We start from the raw sequence: 19,699 nt of genomic DNA, 5'->3' as shown, positions 1-19,699 counted from the left end.
TCATCATGATTATCTGGGTCGTGAAGATCTTTTTTGTACAGTTCTTCTGTGTATTCTTGCCACCTCTTAATATCTTCTGCTTCTGTTAGGTCCATACCATTTCTGTCCTTTATCCAGCCCATCTTTGCATGAAATGTTCCCTTGGTATCTCTAATTTTCTTGAAGAGATCTTTAGTCTTTCCCATTCTGTTGTTTTCCTCTATTTCTTTGCATTGATCTCTGAAGAAGGCTTTCTTATCTCTTCTTGCTATTCTTTGGAACTCTGCATTCAGATGCTTATATCTTTCCTTTTCTCCTTCGCTTTTCGCCTCTCTTCTTTTCACAGCTATTTAGAGAAGGGAATGGCTACCTGGAAATCCCATGGACAGAGGAGCCTGGAGGGCTATATATAGTCCGTGGGGCCTCAAAGAGTGGAACATGACCTAAAGACTAACACATTCAACAAAAGATTGTTACCAGAGCTCAGGAGACTCTCCTTCAAATCATTAAGGAAAAGGGACAAATGAAATAAATGGGGTGTTCACGGGGCATAGACTTTGGCAGATGAAATATTTTAAAGCATGTACAAGTGACCATGCCATCTTTGAGGGCAAAATCTGTTAGAACAGCCTTCTTTCTTAATACCTGTGTTACTGAGCTTCCGGGCTTGTGTGATTGTGTGCATAGCCATACTAAGTGTTTTAACATCAGACTGTGGAGCTACTTCAGTGACTGTTATTATGTTGTTAAATTTCACAGGACCATCCCTTTCCAGAGCAAGAAAATAGCTTTCAGGCTGGAATAAGATTGGAAGGCATCGACCACCAACATCCATCTTTATTTTGTGTGCTCTCTGTAGCTGCGGTAAGAGATGATGTTACTGTTAGGCTAATTGTAATGACAGAGGAGAATTTTCTAGAGAATGACGAATTTCGGTGCTTTGTGTTATAAATAAGTTCCAATACATTATGGATTCATTTTATTAAGTGATGGGTGAAATATGTTTTTTAATGATTTTTTTCTTTCTCTGAAGATTATAATTTTCTAGTAAGTCCCTCCTCACTAATGGTTACTCTTATTTAATTTAATTGGTAATAGTTTTCACCTGAGATTGGTGAATCCCTGAATCCCACGGTGCTGCTTTTTTTCTGTTATAAGAGATGTAGTTATTCAAGTTTTATCCGCACTAATGAGAAATGTATATGAATAATATCCATGCTTCTGAATTATGCATTTGCATACATACATGAATTTTATGAAAATTATATAGGGTTAAGAGCCATTGATAAAAGTAAATGACTTATAAAATACAATATTTACTAAATTGTTTTTAGTAAATTGATAAAAGACCTCAGTATTTTGAATAACATCCAACATCAAAAACACTATTCACTTAATTTGCCGATTGATTACAGTTATTAAACTTGTATAGCATTTATAGGAGATGTGTTTCCCAGACTGTATTATTATTTTCTTTGTTGAGTGTGCTGGATGCATGTGTCAGAGTTGAAATAAGATCACACCCATGTTGGTTTTTGCTTGGTACTTCAATGTCTTGAGATGTGAATCTAAGCCAGGCAGCAGGAGATGGGGTTTCTGAAAGGAATATTTGGTACGTATTGAATGTCATTGAATAAATAACTTGTTGATCAATGGATATGTAAATTGATCTCAGATTCCTAGACTGAGGAAGGATAATTTTCTTGCAGAAAAAATCTTATGCTTGAAAGATAGTGTCTAGTTTGTCAGCATTTAGTCTTATCCAGATGTCATCTGTGAATTTGTTCTCTAACATAAGCACTTTTGGATGTAACGATTGGTTCATATATGTTGATGGTGTCTACAGAGTGGATGGAAATGTTGATTTTGTGTACACTTCAAATGCATGACTCGAGGATTGTAAACATTCTGTTTTACAGGTGTGTGGTTACCATCTAAGGCTTCATTTAGATGATTATTTAAGCTATGACAATTTTTGGACCAATGTTGGCTTCCCTGACATCCATCCAGTGGGGTGGTGTGAAAAAAACAAACATGACTTATACATCCCTCAGGGTAAGTAGGAGGGAAAGGCAGTCAGCTTTATTTTAACAATGGTTTATGAAATACTAATAAGAGAACCTATGTGAATTGATTTTCAAAATGAAAATTTGATCCACACAGAGCCGTAAGACTACAAGGATACCACTCTTACAAATAAATAAATGTCTTTTAAAGCATCAGTGATTATTTGGGTCAAGTATTCTGAGGTATAGCAGAAATAAAATCTTACAAGAACATTTTATCTTACATGAAGTTTATTAAGCCTTATAAGGAATGAAGAAACTAATGTTTAAATTACATTAAAATAAAACATTTCCCTTAACCAGTGATGCTGCACAGTAAGGAAACTTGATTCACTGTATATCATTTGTTTCAAGCAGAAATCACAGCAGGCAGGGAACTCCAAAAGGGAAAATTTTCATTAGTTTTAAAAATACTTATTTTTTAAATTTTGGATGCATTGGACCTTTGTTGCTGTTTGCGGGCTTTCTCTAGTTGTGGTGAGTGGGGGCCACTCTCTGGTTGCAATGTGTGGGCTTCTCATCATGATGGATGAAAGGAACAGGTCGAGCTGACTCCAGCTTGAAAAAGAAGGAAACTCCATCTTGCACTTTCAGTGAATTTTGGACTATGTGCCTGGTAGCCATGGGGATAACATACCTACGGCGGAACTGGCCTCCTGGACTGATAAACACGATTCCATACCAATATGTCCCATGGCCAGAGAGAATGTAATAATCCCCTATGTAGTCAATCACCTTTATAATCTTTATGGCACCCATTGGTGTAATCTACAATGTATAACCAGCTGACCCTTCTGATTATAAAACATGGCTGTAACCTGATTGTGTCTCCCTTTAACACTTTCCAGGGTAGGTTTAAGGAATTTGGAGGTGTGGGCTTGAGCAGTACACTTAAGGTATATAAGATTTTCACAAAAGTTGGTCGGGGTCCCTGGCTAAAGAGGAAAGTCTGCCTCGGACCCGCCGGTGTAATAAACTGCACTCCACTATCCACGCTGTCCTTCTGAGTTTGTTTCCTGGAGCGTTTGCTGTAACAATCACAGTGGCTTCTCTCATTGCAGAGCACAGGCTGTAGGGCACGTGAGCTCAGTAGTTGTGGCTCAGGGGCTGTAGAGCTCAGACTCAGTAGTTGTGGTGCAGGGCATGTGGGACTTTCTCAGACCAGGGATCAAACCCATGTTCCCTGCATTGGCAGGTGGACCCTTAACCACTAGACCACCAGTCAAGTCCTTCACTATTTTCTTTGGACGGGAGTTAAAAATCTTGTTTTAGTCTCCTCTTTCAGTTCAGTTCAGTTCAGTTCAGTTCAGTTCAGTCGCTCAGTCGTGTTCAACTCTTTACGACCCCATGGACCACACGTCCATTGCATCAGTGATGCCATCCAAACATCTCATCCTCTGTCATCCCCTTCTCCTCCTGCCTTCAATCTTTCCCAGCATCAGGGTCTTTTCAAATGAGTCAGTTCTTCGTGTCAGGTGGCCAAAGTATTTCAGCGTCAGCATCAATCCTTCCAGTGAATATTGAGGGTTGATTTCCTTTAGGATGGACTGGTTGGATCTCCCTGCTGTCCAATGGACTCTCAAGAGTCTTCTCCAACACCACACCTCTTTAGGCAAGAGGAACTGGGTCTGGCAGATGTGGCTGAAACGTTTCTTATCTGATGAGGACTAGTGAGGGGACGGTTCACAGGTTGCGATGCTGGTGAGCCCGTTTCCTTGACCAACACACTTCTGTATTAATATAAGGTGTCCTGCTTGGGTCTTAGACTCCGGATGACCGTGGCAATGTCTGAAGTCACCATATAGTCATTTTATTCTCAGGAAGCAGCTTGGGGTGTCCTCTGGGATCCACCCTCAAGGCTCGTGGCAGGGTCCCCTGAGATTACTAGATCTCATGAGTCTGTGAGATGCCCCAGGCTCATCAATTTATCAAGCCCTTAGTGTGTGCAGACCCTGAGGATAGAGCTTTGAATAAAATAAATCCTCTCCGTCCTCATGGGGCTTTCATTCCAGAGGGGAGGAGAGGATAAGCAGAAAAGGATGCATGTTGAGCAGCGGCAGGGGTGGAGGCTGAGAGAGGCACAGGGCTGCCCTTGCAGTAAGCGTGCTGAAGACAGATGCCTGGACAGATGTGTTGCAGGAAGGAGGACCCCTTCCAGGGCCCGAAACTGGGCTCTTGTCTAATAAGAATTGTTGGAAATGAACTGTCCAAGGAGGCACATGTGCTGACGAAGCAAGAGATTTTATTGGGAAGGGGCACCCGGACGGAGAGCAGTAGGGTAAGGGAAGCCAGGAGAACAGCTGTCACTTGGCTCGCAGTCTTGGGTTTCATGGTAATGGGATTAGTTTCTGGGTTGTCTTTAGCCAGTCATTCTGACTCAGGGTCCTTCCTGGTGATGCATGCCTTGTTCACCCAAGATGGATGCCAGAGAGAAGGATTCTGGGAGGTGGTTGGACATGTGGTGTCTCCTTTTGACCTTTCCTGAACTCTTCCAGTTGGTGGTGGCTCATTAGTTCCATGTTCCTTACCAGGACCTCCTGTTGTAAAACAACTCATGCAAATGGTTACTATGGTGGCTGGCCAGGGTGGGCAGTTTCAGTCAGTGTGCTTCCCCGATGCACAGGACAGACAGCCAGGCGGCTTCTGGGAAGAAGCCCAGCCTGCAGGTGTTTGGTGGAACCACAGGGAGGTGAAGGCACTGGAGTGGAGAGGTGAGGGCTAGGAGCCAGGAGGTGAGTGGCAGGTGTGGCCATACCTTGAAGGCCCTGGAAGGGGTTTGATGCCTCTTCTGAATGTCATTCGTCTGAAGTGTCTACTGAGCTGAGTGGTCTGGGCCAGGCTGAGGCCAGCCGCTTTAGGGACATGGACAGGAGCATCAAGTGTTTTGCCTGTACAGACAAGGAGCAGAGAGCTGGGACTGCCCCATGGCCTGGGGGGTTTCCTGTCATTCATTCCTGCATCTGATTTCCCTGGGACTGCTCCCCATCAGGCCCTCCCTGGCCTGGGCACTCAGGAGCTCTGCCCTGCCCCCCTCTGCCCCTTTTGGAAGCCTTCACAGGAGATGAGAGTCCGTTAGACCACCAGGTCCTGGTTCCATAGTTTGAGTTTTAGGATTTGTAGAGAATGACATGAATGTTGAGAAATCACATTCAACAGGTTTGAATTGCACACACTGAAAACACACTGAAGCAGTTTAGAGATTTTCATTTAAATCTTTTGTGTCTGCTGAAGGACATCAAATGTATGGCAGAAAACTGAATAAGAATCATATGGTTATTATGTACATGGTTATATCTTGGGGGCATTGTGGGTAATCCATCCATTTTTTTAGGTTATGGAAAAGATAAATTTGTTTGGATGGATTGCTTGAAGGCATGACAATTATAAAATGCTCCCAAGAAATTATTCAGAAATTATTCAGAGTTCTGTATTTTCTTCCTTAGTATAAAGCAGATTTTTACTTTAATTTAAATTTCTTAAAATTCACTATGTATTTTGTTGCGTTTAATCTTTTAAGAATCCTTAACTTCCTATGACTTTTATCACTAAATTTTTCAGTTTTCTATGGATAAACCTTCCCCCCTCCAAACACACTCTTTAAACATACAATTAAATACTTTAATTAAATGGAGAGAGTAGAAAACTTTGCATTGAAAGCCAGCTAAAATTGTCTTCAAGGCGGAAGAACTGGATTCGATACCTGAGTCAGGAAGATCCTGAGAAGGCAATGGCTACTCATTCCAGTATTCTTGCCTGAAGAATCCTATGGGCAGAGGAGCCTGGTGGGCTTCAGTCTCAAAGAGTTAGACACAACTGAGCAACTAACACTTCCACTAACATTTTAAATGCCTTTTAGAATACATTTCTTTTTGCTTGCAATGAGTTAGTCAGTTAAACTTAGTCTGGTACTTTGAGACCTGCTGATGAACCAGGTAGACTGACTGTACCTGGTCCAGGTGTATTTACGTGCAGTGAAAAAGAGCGTGACATTTCATACAGATTCAAAGGGCTTGTGAGAATTAGCACATACACGCTCTGTAACCCAGCAGCCTAAAGGGTGTTCAGGAGAGGGGGTCACAGCCCTGCCTCCTCTGAGCCCTGGGGGAGCCACACACTGGGAAGGGGCCAGAAGTCTGCAGCCAGAAGAGGCCCGGCCACCTGCTGGCTATGTCCCCTGAGGATAGCCCACCCCCTTCCCCAGGCTTCTGTGTCCTGCTCTGTAAACCAGTGTTCACAGCTGCTCAAAGTGTTTCGTTGTTTTTGTTCACTCACTAAGTCGAGTCCGATTCTTTGTGACCCCATGCCAGGCTCCCCTGTCCTTTACTACCTCTTGGAGTTTGCTCAAAACTCATGTTCATTGAGTTGGTTATGCTATCCAACCATCTCATCCTCTGTCACCCCCTTCTCCTCCTACTCTCAGTCTCTCCCAACATCAGGGTCTTTTCCAGTGAGTCAGTTCTTTCCATCAGGTGGCCAAATCATCGGAGATTCAGCTTCAGTGTCAGTCCTTCCAATGAATATTCAGGGTTGATTTCCTTTAGGATGGACTGGTTTCATAGACTTATGTCAAGGAGAGAGAGTTATAGCGATATGAAAATCCTTTTAAAAATGTACTAAAGGAAACTAAAGATCAAGACCTGGTATAGACAGTAAAGAAGTAGGAAGAAAACCTTCTTCTAGTCCCCAGACAGTGTGTATACTTTCTAAATTTCTAGCCTGGCTCACTTACAGCCAGGAAAAGTGGAGCTTTATCATTGTCATAATAATCCTTGGTATTTTTAATACTAAAAACATGTGCACGTACTAAAAAAAGCATTCATTGTTTTCAACTATAATTTATTTATGGATAAGTGCATGTGTTCCTTAAACATTGAGAAAGCCATTAATTTCAACTCTGATCAAAGTAAGTGATAATTTTAGTGCTAATGAACTTATCTGACAACATTTGCAAATAATGGTATTTGGAAATATACCACCCATCAAAAGCCTAGAGGGAGTGGAGAAATTATTTGATATTACCATATTCAGTAAACAGTGTATTTTAAAATTAATACCAGTTACTCTAAGAACTGAAGAGGGAAAATGATAAGGGAAATAAAACCTACCTGCATGACAAAAGAGAAAAGCACAAAATAAAAGCTTGTTTCCTGGCAATTTTTTAAATGAATGGATACCTGGTAACAGTCCGTTGGAATATTTTTACTGGCTGGTTTCATTCTGGAGGACAAGTGTTGACACTCGGTAGACTTTTCTGATGGTAAATGTCACAGTTTTGACAGTGGCTCAGTCCTGTTTGGTGTCCTGTTTCTCTTTCTGCCTCTCCCTGGTTGTGCTGTTACAACAGGCCAATGCCTAAGGAATTTCAGATCAGAATGAAGCTGGAGGCCAATGACAGGAAGAACCCTTCCTTGATATGTGTTTGGAGACCATAGCAGATATTGTCGGCAATTGCTTGAAAGTGCATTTTGACAATTGGGATGGTAGTTACGATACTAGTGAGACACTGACGTGCGTTGTATTTCCGTGTGTTCGTGTTTGCCATTAAGAATTTATGTTCACTCCACCACTGAGCAGTTTCAGCCAAGTCGCTGTTCTTGCCATTCTTATAGTAACGAACATCAGGAATTTAGAGGCTGACTTGTCACTACCTTCTCTTGCTCGTGAACTGTTGAATTAAAGAGCCCGAGAAACTGTTTCTCCATCTCTGAGAGGTTGCCTAATGAGGTCTCATCTGAAATAATGTGACCAGTTCAGAGCACTGCACCATATCATGTCTAGTTTGTAAGGGAAGCATTTTTGTGAAGAGAAACTTAAGAACTTGCAGTATTTTTTTTTTCCTGAAAAATGTTGAACTCAGACTGTCATATTTTTAAAAGGAAAGATTCGGGGAGACTAGAGAGAATAATTTGAAAGCCTACGGGGAGCAGAGAAAATGTATGCTTGCCATGCCATTAAACTAACGTTGCGGGAGTTAAAAGGATTTTCTGGGTGAAAATCTGAAATATGGAAGAGGGCATGGCAAAAATAATTTTTGTGGCCTTTCTTCAGAGTATATCCTGAATAATCAACAGATCCCCAGCTGAAGCTGTGGTTCTTCACCTGCATATCTCTGGGAGGGGGGCAGTTTTCATCTTTGAACTAAGCAGAGTGTAGGTTCATTCCTGTATGTGTCTTAGGTAGAATAGTCTGGGCCCCTGGAAAAGAAAGAGGGAGGAAATTGTAGGCATATGAAGTCCGATCTGTCCTATTAAAATTTGGACTGACCTATTAATATTTTCTTGCTTCTGGCAAGAAGTGGTAGGAAAGGTTTATTAAAATGTTCACTCTTTGGGGAGATCACTGGCAGTTCAAGTCCTAGTCAAACACTTTTTAAAGAAATATTTTTAAATTTCAAGTAGGCTATGTAAAAGAAGTTTGGCCACTCAGCTGACAAAATAGAATCCTAAAATTACTTCTGCTTTGCTTAGGCTGTAAAACATTTTCGCTGTGCAGTAATATTTCCATGTGTCTTTTAACATCCAGAATGATCATTACTCTTGGATTCTTTCTCCAGTGTTAATACGGGATCTAAAATAGAATCCTGGTTTTGCAGGTGTGATGTCAATCGTCCTTTAGGTCCAGCCAGTTGATTGGTATTGGGAGCATGGAAGAACTCTGATAGAACCCCAAGGTGAGTGCGCTGATTGAGTTCTCTTTGAAGCCATCTCTACCTGAGTGGCTATGCCCATTTTATTTTTGTTTATGCAAACCACATTTCAATACAAAGGGTGTCATAAGGATACTGTGGAAGATTCTGTTAACCCTCGAGGGACCCAGAGGTTGGGAATCTGCAGATCCTTCCTCATAATACAAATGGGACTGTGTTTATAAAGACATATTAGGCAGCTGTTTAAAAAAATTGGTACTGTTTTTTATCCATCGAAATGAGAAGCATTGCCATGAACTGACATTTAAAACTACTTATTTCCACTTCTGTAATTTAACTTATAACTAATGTTAATTTATTAACTGACTTTTTCCACCTGATGCAAATAGCAGACTTCATTGGAAAGACCCTGAAGCTGGGAAAGACTGAGGGCAGGAGCAAAAGAGGACAGCAGAGAATGAGATGGTTGGATGGCATCACCTAGTCAATGGACATGAGTCTGAGCAAATCTGGGAGATAGTGAAGGACAGGGAAGCCTGTCATGCTGCAGTCTGTGGGGTGGCAAAAAGTTGGATACAATTTAGCGACTGAACAACATCAACAAGATTATTAAATATACTTTACTTTGGAGTTAAATGTAAGAAATGCAGAAACCTAAAAAGTGAAAATTGATAATGAGAGCTCAGACTTGCCAGATTCTTTCACCAAGCCAACTTAGTGGCTGAACACTGACATAGGAACTCATTTCTTGTTATTTATCTGTTTCCTCATTACAGAAACAGAATCTCTCCACTTATTTAGTTCTCTGATTTATTTCAGTGGCATTTCATAGCTTTTCTTATGTAGATCCTATATATATATTTGGTTAAATTGTATAGCTATTTTATTATTTTGGATGCTAATATATACGGTACTGTGTCTTTAATTTCAAATTTCACTTGTTCTTTGCCAGTGTATAGGAAAGCAATTGACTTTCTATATATTAACCTTGTATCCTGCAACCTTGTTATAATCAATTATTGATTCTAGTTTTTTTGATTAGTTACTCAGTTGGGCAACCCTTTGCAACACCATGGACTGTAGCCTGCCAGGTTCCTCTGTCCATGGGATTCTCCAGGCAAGAATAGTGGAGTGCTTTGCCATTCCCTACTCCAGGGGATCTTCCCAACCCAGGGACTGAACCCAGGTCTCCTGCATTGCAGACAGATTCTTTACCGTCTGAGCCACCAGGGAAGCCCATAGAAGGGAGAGAACCTAGGAAGAATAAAAGAAAGGGATCTATATATATTTGTGTAAAAACATTAATAAGATCTAATTCACATGTGGTACAATTCATCGATTTATAAAATCCAGGATTTTAAATATATTTACACAATTGTATAACCATCACCACAGTCAGTTTTAGAATGTTTCCATCACCTGGGCCACTTAGCTCTTATCCCCAACCCTCCAATTCTGTAGCATTCGGAGAACATCAGTCTACTTCCTGTCTCACCCATTCTGAATATTTCATGTAAATAGAATCACATGAGCTGTGGCCTCTGGTGTCTGACTCCTTTCACTTAGCTTAGTGATCTTAGAGTTCATCCACATGGCTGCATGTATCAGAATGCATTGTTTCTTTTTAGTTTCTAATAATATTCTTTGTGTAGATAAACCACAGTTTGCACATTCAGTTTATCAGTTGATGGGCATTTGAGCTGGTTTCGCTTTTTGACTCCTTCAAATAATGCTGCTGTGAATATTTGTGTATGTGTTTTTGCTCGAACATGTTTTCTGTTCTCTCGGGTTTATACATAGCAGTGAAATTGGGGTCATATAGTAATTCTACATTTGCCTTACTGAATAGTGAGTGGGTAATTACTTACTGACTTTTTAACCACAGGAGGCTGCACTTTTAAAAATTCCCACAAGTAGTGGGAAATCCCACGGAGCCCTGGGGGGGCTACAGTCCATGCAGTTGCAAAGAGTCAGACATGACTAAACAACAACAACAAGTAGTGTGTGAGGGCTACAGCATCTCCACATCCTTGACGACACTTGCTGTGTGTTCTTGTATACTACTCTGTAACAAATTACCATGAAGTTAGTGAGCTGAAGCAGTACAGATTTCCTGTCTTATTATTCTGGAAGTCAGGAGTTCAAGATGGGTTTTACTTCGGTTTTGGAATATTAATGAAGAATTAGTGGGATGGGTAGATTGAGGTCTTTTTAAGAAAGACCTTTAAAAGCCGAAGTGAGGAGTTTATAGTCAAACACTGATGTAACTGTGGTGGAGCATTTATTTTGCAATAGTAGGCAAAATTGGGGCTTCCCATATGGCTCAGCTGGTAAAAAATCCACCTGCAATGCAGGAGACACAGGAGATGCAGATTTGATGCCTAGGTTGGGAAGATCCCCTGGAAGAGAAAATGGCAACCCACTCCAGTCTTCTTGCCTGGAGAATTCCATGGAGAGAGAAGCCTGGTGGTCTACAGTCCATAGGTTGCAAAGAGTTGGACACAACTTAGCAACAAAACAACAACAACAATATGTAATTTAAACAAGAAATGGGCATACCAGACCACCTGACTGCTTCTTGAGAAACCTGTATGCAGGTCAGGAAGCAACAGTTAGAACTGGACATGGAACAACAGACTGGTTCCAAATAGGAAAAGGAGTACGTCAAGGCTGTATATTGTCACCCTGCTTATTTAACTTCTATGCAGAGGACATCATGAGAAATGCTGGGCTGGAGAAAGCACAAGCTGGGATCAAGATTGCCAGGAGAAATATCAATCACCTCAGATATGCAGATGACACCACCCTTATGGCAGAAGAAAAAGTACTAAAGAGCCTCTTGATGACAGTGAAAGAGGAGAGCGAAAAAGTTGGCTTAAGAGGGAGAGGGAGAGGGTGGGATGATTTGGGAGAATGACATTCTAACATGTATACTATCATGTGAATTGAATCGCCAGTCTATGTCTGACGCAGGATGCAGCATGCTTGGGGCTGGTGCATGGGGATGACCCAGAAATATGTTCTGGGGAGGGAGGTGGGAGGGGGGTTCATGTTTGGGAATGCATGTAAGAATTAAAGATTTTAAAATTTAAAAAATAAAAAACTAAAAATTAAAAAAAAAAAAAAGTTGGCTTAAAGCTCAACATTCAGAAAACTAAGATCATGGCATCCAGTCCCATCACTTCATGGCAGATAGATAGGGAAACAGTGGAAATATTGGCTGACTTGATTTTTCTGGGCTCCGAAATCACTGTAGATAGTGACTGCAGCCATGAAATTAAAAGACGCTTACTCCTTGCAAGGAAAGTTATGACCAACTTAGATAGCATATTAAAAAGCAGAGATGTTACTTTGCCAACAAAGGTCCATCTAGTCAAGGCTATGGTTTTTCCAGTGGTCATGTATGTATGTGAGAGTTGGACTATAAAGACAGTTGAGTGCTGAAGAATTGATGCTTTTGAACTGTGGTGTTGGAGAAGACTGTTGAGAGTCCCTTGGACTGCAAGGAGATCCAACCAGTCCATCCTAAAGAAGATCAGTCCTGGGTGTTCATTGGAAGGACTGATGCTGAGGCTGAAACTCCAAGACTTTGGCCACCTGATGTGAAGAGCTGACTCATTTGAAAAGACCCTGATGCTGGGAAAGATTGAGGGCAGGAGGAGAAGGGGATGACAGAGGATGAGATGGTTGGATGGCATCATCGACTCGATGGACATGGGTTTGCGTAGACTCCGGGAGTTGGTGATGGATAGGGAAGCCTGGCGTGCTGCAATTCATGGGGTCACAAAGAGTTGGACACGACTGAGCGACTGAACTGAAATATTAGAATAGTCTTCTTATTGTTCATACTGTTTTTGTAGCCTTTTCCCCTACTTACTTGAAGATATAATTTGAACATATTCCCTTTCTTTAAATAGTCCTTGATAACCTGGCTATTAATGACTGTATCCTTGTCTATATGTGAGGATACTGCACTTCATTTTTGTATTGTACTTAAATTTTGTCTAGTTCTTAAATAACAAGAGAAGACATGCTTTTATAGAAATAGTTATATGTTTATGCTTAAATTTTTAAATTTTTAAATATTTTAAAAAATTTAAATAAAACTTTTTTTAAGTTTGGTATTATTTTGTGGTTGTTGTAAATGGAATTATTAGATTGCAGAATATGGAGGTATTTTTTAAGCTTTTAGTAAGTATTTCTAGATTGCCCTTCATATAGTTTCTTTTCTTCCAATGATATAAGAAAATTCAGGCATTCAAAAGAAAAAAATGGAACAAGACCAGATGACTCAAAATATAGACACAGATTTTACGTGAAGATTTTAAATTTCTTTGCTTGTCTTTTTCTATTAACTTTTATCAATTCTTTATATATAACCTCTTATCAGATGACATAATTTGCAAACATTTCCTCCTAGTCGGTAGGATTCTTTTTCATTTTGTTGATGATCTTCTTTTCGGTGCAGAAGTCTTTTACTAATGTAGTCCCACTCACTTCTTTTTACTTTCATTGCCTTTGCTTTTTGTATTAAATCCTGGAAGTCATCACCACTATCAAGAGCTTATTGTCTGTTTTCTTCTAGGAGTTTTTAGGGTTTTAGGCCTTATAGTCAAGCCTTTAATCTACTTTCCAGGTTTGTATAAGGTAAATTATCCTGCTCCATACTGGCATTTCTCTGTAACAGATTTGTGTTTGGCGTCCTCAATTCAGTTCAGTTCAGTCCCTCAGTTGTGTCCGACTCTTTGCGACCCCATGAATTGCAGCACGCCAGGCCTCCCTGTCCATCACCATCTCCCAGAGTTCACTCAGACTCACATCCATTGAGTCAGTGATGCCATCCAGCCATCTCATCCTCTGTCGTCCCCTTCTCCTCCTGCCCCCAATCCCTCCCAGCATCAGAGTCTTTTCCAATGAGTCAACTCTTCGCATGAGGTGGCCGAAGTACTGGAGTTTCAGCTTCAGCATCATTCCTTCCAAAGAAATCCCAGGGCTGATCTCCTTCAGAATGGACTGGTTGGATGTGCTTGCAGTCCAAGGGACTCTCAAGAGTCTTCTCCAACACCACAGTTCAAAAGCATCAATTCTTCAGCGCTCAGCTTTCTTCACAGTCCAACTCTCACATCCATACATGACTACTGGAAAAACCATAGCCTTGACTAGATGGACCTTTGTTGGCAAAGTAATATCTCTGCTTTTCAATATGCTATCTAGGTTGGTCATAACTTTTCTTCCAAGGAGTAAGCATCTTTTAATTTCATGGCTGCAGTCACTATCTGCACTGATTTTGGAGCCCCCAAAAATAAAGTCTGACACTGTTTCCACTGTTTCCCCATCTATTTCCCATGAAGTAATGGGACCAGATGCCATGATCTTTGTTTTCTGAATGTTGAGCTTTAAGCCAACTTTTTTACTCTCTTCTTTCACTTTCATCAAGAGGCTTTTTAGTTCCTCCTCACTTTCTGCCATAAGGGTGTGTCATCTGTATATCTGAGGTGATTGATATTTCTCCCGGCAATCTTGATTCCAGCTTGTGCTTCTTCTAGCCTGGCATTTCTCATGATGTCCTCTGCATAGAAGTTAAATAAGCAGGGTGACAATATACAGCCTTGACATACTCCTTTTCCTATTTGGAACCAGACTATTGTTCCATGTCCAGTTCTAACTGTTGCTTCCTGACCTGCATATAGGTTTCTCAAGAGGCAGGTCCGATGGTCTGATATTCCCATCTCTTTCAGAATTTCCCACAGTTTATTGTGATCCACACAGTCAAAGGCTTTGGCTTAGTCAATAAAGCAGAAATAGATGTTTTTCTGGAACTCTCTTGCTTTTTCCATGATCCAGCAGATGTTGGCAATTTGATCTCTGGTTCCTCTGCCTTTTCTGAAACCAGCTTGAGCATCAGGAAGTTCATGGTTCATGTATTGCTGAAGCCTGGCTTGGAGAATTTTGAGCATTACTTTACTAGCGTGCGAGATGAGTGCAATTGTGTGGTAGTTTGAGCATTCTTTGGCATTGCCTTTCTTAGGGATTGGAATGAAAACTGACCTTTTCCAGTCCTGTGGCCACTGCTGAGTTTTCCAAATTGGCTGGCATATTGAGTGCAGCACTTTCATAGCATCATCCTTCAGGATTTGAAAGAGCTCAACTGGAATTCCATCACCTCCACTAGCTTTGTTTGTAGTGATGTTGTCTCAGGCCTACTTGACTTCACATTCCAGGATATCTGGCTCTAGGTGAGTGATCACACCATCATGATTATCTTGGTCGTGAAGATCTTTTTTGTATAGTTCTTCTGTGTATTCTTGCCACCTCTTCTTAATATTTTTTGCTTCTGTTAGGTCCATACCATTTCTGTCCTTTTATCAAGCCCATCTTTTCATGAAATGTTCTGTTGGTGTCTCTAATTTTCTTGAAGAGATCTTTAGTCTTTCCCATTCTGTTGTTTTCCTCTGTTTCTTTGCATTGATTGCTGAAGAAGGCTTTCTTATCTCTTCTTGCTATTCTTTGGAACTCTGCATTCAGAACTTCTATCTTTCAGATCTTGTATCTCTGCTTGTATCTTTTCTTTTTTCCTTTGCTTTTCACTTCTTTTCTCTGTTCGTTTCCAAGGCAAACTATTCAATATCACGGTAATCCAAGTCTATGCCCTAACCAGTAATGCTGAAGAAGCTGAAGTTGAACATTCTATGAAGACCTACAAGACCTTTTAGGACTAACACCCAAAAAAGATGTCCTTTTCATTATAGGGGACTGGAATGCAAATGTAGGAAGTCAAGAAACACCTGGAGTAACAGGCAAATTTGCCCTTGGAATACGGAATGAAGCGGGGCAAAGGCTAATAGAGGTTTGCCAAGAAAATGCACTGGTCATAGCAAACACCCTCTTCCAACAACACAAGAGAAGACTCTACACATGGACATCCCTAAATGGTCAACACCAAAATCAGATTGATTATATTCTTTGCAGCCAAAGATGGAGAAGCTCTATACAGTCAACTAAAACAAAACCGAGAGCTAACTGTGGCTCAGATCATGAACTCCTTATTGCCAAATTCAGACTTAAATTGAAGAAAGTAGGGAAAACCACTAAACCATTCACATATGACCTAAACAAATCCCTTATGATTATACAGTGGAAGTGAGAAATAGATTTAATGGACTAGATCTGATAGATAGAGTGCCTGATGAACTATGGATGGAGGTTCGTGACATTGTACAGGAGACAGGGATCAAGACCATCCCCATGGAAAAGAAATGCAGAAAAAGCAAAATGGCTGTCTGGGGAGGCCTTACAAATAGCTGTGAAAAGAAGAGAAGCGTCCTCAATTACTAGATGTCAAATCAGTTTTCATTCACTTATTTCCTTTCCCAGTTCCAGGAATCTTTGTTGCCAATTCTCATCTGCTTTTGGCTTTTTACCTGTTTTCATTGTGGCTTTATGTTCTTGTACTAGTTTCATAGTTTTTGTATAATATACATGTGTTTATACTGTATTATTACATTCATTTCTCCTTATACCCAAGTTACTCTCTCCTAGTAAATAGCAGTTGGAGCTAATTCCTCCATGCTAATTTTCATGAGCTAACTAGCATATCAGACCACTCTATAAAATGTTAGTGCTGTAACATGTTAAGAATGAATTTCTTGCTCCTGTCAAAGTACAGTCATGGTTGATAGGGATCAGTTCTGCTCCATTTAATTACTATCCCCTGGGTCCTTGGGAGTCTTTCTCTCAGACCTGAGAACGGGAAGAGGGCTGATGGTCACACATGAGAAGGCTTTGGGGCCAGACTCAGAAGTGGCTTCTTGCATCATTTCTGTGCACATGCATTGGCCAGAATGCAATTACATGTCAGCATTTAAATGCACAGCAGTAAGGGGAGTGCAGTCCATCTATTTTCCCAAGAGGGAGATGAACAATTAGCCATTCCATGCTATGCATTTTTTGCCAATTCCCATACCATTGCATATACACAGACATGCACCCTCAAACATGCATATGTTCATGAACCCACTTCCTTTACAAAATCATTGTCTGTGCTATAAAAATGGGTTAATATTGTGTGCATCTGTTTTCATCTTCTTGTTCCCAGTCAGTGGTGGCTTTTCTTGGTCTCTACCATTGGGAGGCCTAGACATATGAAGTCCCTGCTCTGCCTCATGAGCATGACCTGAATCAGAGCAAGAAGCAGTGTCTGAGGGGCTTTCTTAGAGAACCCAGCCCCTTAAAATGATGGCAGAACCCAGTCTGGCTTCCCTGGTGCTGGTGGTCTAGCCCCCATTGCTTGCTGGCACTGGTGCTTACTCCTATCTCAGTGCCCAACAGTCTTGGAGCATCACTGGGCCTCGGAGCAGCTCCCTGGAGATCTTGATCTCTGTAAATTGCAGGTCAGGATACCTGGGCTCCTGCTTTGCTTATTAGTTGTCCTGCATTTGACATGTCAGCTAGAGTACCAGGTCTCTCTTTCCTCATCCACAAAATGAGGAGTTATTAATAGATGAAGAGGACTCTGAAGTCCTTCCAGCATGTATTTATGGCCAATATTCTGTCTGTTCTTATTGAACCTTCTCAGTAAGACTCAGAAGATGAGTTAACTTGTTATTAAACAGACTGTTGTCTGTTACTTGAGAATTGCTTGTCCTGGGACACCTATGATTTTTGGTTCTGGAACTGACTTCTGGTATAATTACTGTTGTCTTGATTCCATGGAACAGATTACCCAGACCAGAAGGTTAGGAACGTAAGGACTTGTGTTATTTATTCATGATCCCAGTTTTCTGGAAAGAAGGATCAGTGGCAGGATCATGTTTCTCGTTAGGCTGTTGTTTCTGGGGAAAGTGATAGAGGATGTTGTTGTGAGCAAAGCCTGGAACTCATCTCACCCTTCAGCTGGCCTTCTTACATGGCAAGTTGGGGAGTGGCATGTCTGCCTACTGCAAACGCCGCCCTTCAGATGCCTCGTCTGGGCTCCGTCCAGGCTGCAGTGCTGCCTGGAAGCACCAGTGGGATTCTGAGGCACCATTAGGACACAGTGATGCACCAGAATCATTACTGGCTCAGCTTCCAGTGAACTGATGTGGGTGGAACACACCATCCATAAACAGAAGCCAGGTAGACATGCTTCTCTTGGCCATAAGTGAAAAGGGTGAAGGCTGTTGTTGTTCCCTGTATTTTTTTTTCTTGTTTCAAGTATGAAACTGGATCTGTCCCATGCCCCTTCCTCTATTCCTTTGCCTACACTCATGAGCCTGGCAGGACTCAGATCCAGGCAGGAAGAGGAGAGGGGGAAATGGGTGTCATTTGCAAGGCTTTTGTGGCTGGAAGACGCTCTGTTCTTTGGATTCATTGAACAGGGAAGATAGAATTCATGCGTGTGTTTTCCTTTTTGCACAAGCACAGCTCATTTCTGGAGAGTCACACAGAGGCAGTTAATACTTAAGAATCACTTAACACAATCACAGTTTTTTATTTTCACATGTTGATCATGTATCTGGTCCTATCACTTCATGGCAAATAGATGGGGAAACAATGGAAACAGTGAGAAACTTTATTTTGGGGGGCTCCAAAATCACTGCAGATGGTGACTGTAGCCATGAAATTAAAAAATGTTTGTTCCTTGGAAGAAAAGCTATGACCAACCTAGACAGCATTTTAAAAAGCAGAGACATTACTTTGCCAACAAAGGTCTGTCTAGTCAAAGCTATGGTTTTTCCAGTGATCATGTATGGATATGAGAGTTGGAATATAAAGAAAGCTGAGTGCTGAAGAATTGATGCTTTTGAGCTGTGGTGTTGGAGAAGACTCTTGAGAGTCCCTTGGACCACAAGGAGATTCAACCTAAAGGAGATCAGTCCTGAGTATTCATTGGAAGGATTGAAGCTGAAACTCTAATACTTTGGCCACCTGATGTGAAGAACTGACTCATTGGAAAAGACCCTGATGTTGGGAAAGATTGAAGGCGGGAGGAGAGGGGATGACAGAGGATGAGATGGTTGGGTGGCATCACCAAATCAATGGACATGAGTTTGAGTAAACTCCGGGAGTTGGTGATGGACAGGGAAGCCTGGCGTGCTGCGGTTCATGGTGTCGCAAAGAGTCAGACACGAATGAGTGACTGAACTGAACTGATTGATCGTGTAAAGCGAGTGTGGCTGTTCCTCTGGGCTCAGCAGCTGGGTCTGTCTTCAAGGCTAGAGCAGGATTGGATGCCTGCTCACCAAGCATTCCTCACCCCACCACTTGTGGATCTCATTTGTCACCGTTACCCTGAATGTGCTGGTCAGGTTCCCTAGGGGTCCTCCCAGGTGGGGAACCTGGAGCTGGCTGAGGAGCCTCAATGCTGAAGGGGCAGATTCAGATCTTGTACAGAAATGTGGAGGCCCAAGTAGCAAGGAGTAAGTTTGGACTGTTTTTTAAAATATGAGCTATAAAGGTAAATGCAGCTGCAGAAATGTTATACCAATGCATATTTTAAAATTGTAATGAGAAATAGTAAACTTAGGAAATTGTAATTACAAACCTTTAATTATGAGAATAAACCCTAATCAATGCAGAATAATAGGAATAATTGGAAAAATAATCAATTCAAAGTTTGAGGTCAGACAGTGATTGTGAGTTTTTTCAAACTTCTGAAGAGCCTCCTGCAGTGAGCTGGTTGTGCCATACACTCACACCACTTTTGGACCCTGGTCCACCTTCTTGACCTTGTGGAATGAATGCATGGACCAGTGAATGAGTGCTCGTGAGCGTGAATGCAAGCAAAACAGCCTATTCAGAGGTTATCATAGACTTCCATTCTTAATAGGAGCTCTTAAATTGTTGTTGTTATTCAGTTGATAAGTCATGTCTGACTGTGACCCCATGGACTGCAGCATGCTAGGCTTCCTTGTCCTTTTCTGTCTCCTGGAGTTTGCTCAAACTCATGTTCATTGAGTCAGTGATGCCATCCAGTGAACTTCCAGATGTACAAGCTGGTTTTAGAAAAGGCAGAGGAACCAGAGATCAA

At 41.4% G+C, this 19,699-nt stretch overlaps 1 long non-coding RNA gene across 5 annotated transcripts in view; it reads left to right on the top strand.

Moving 5' to 3' along the window:
- The window catches only part of LOC138428126 (uncharacterized), a 243,060-nt gene that overhangs the window by 83,296 nt on the left and 140,065 nt on the right, over positions 1-19,699 (top strand). For all 5 annotated transcript variants that reach the window (XR_011252287.1, XR_011252288.1, XR_011252285.1 and 2 more), the window contains exons 2-4: positions 739-843; positions 1,899-2,034; positions 8,638-8,715. This is a non-coding gene — a long non-coding RNA (uncharacterized lncRNA). The remainder of the gene's footprint in view (positions 1-738; positions 844-1,898; positions 2,035-8,637; positions 8,716-19,699) is intronic.

Source organism: Ovis canadensis, chromosome 23, assembly GCF_042477335.2.
Source record: "Ovis canadensis isolate MfBH-ARS-UI-01 breed Bighorn chromosome 23, ARS-UI_OviCan_v2, whole genome shotgun sequence".
NCBI lineage: Eukaryota > Metazoa > Chordata > Mammalia > Artiodactyla > Bovidae > Ovis > Ovis canadensis.
Note: the sequence above shows the minus strand (reverse complement) of the source record. Positions and strands in the feature narration are given on the sequence as shown.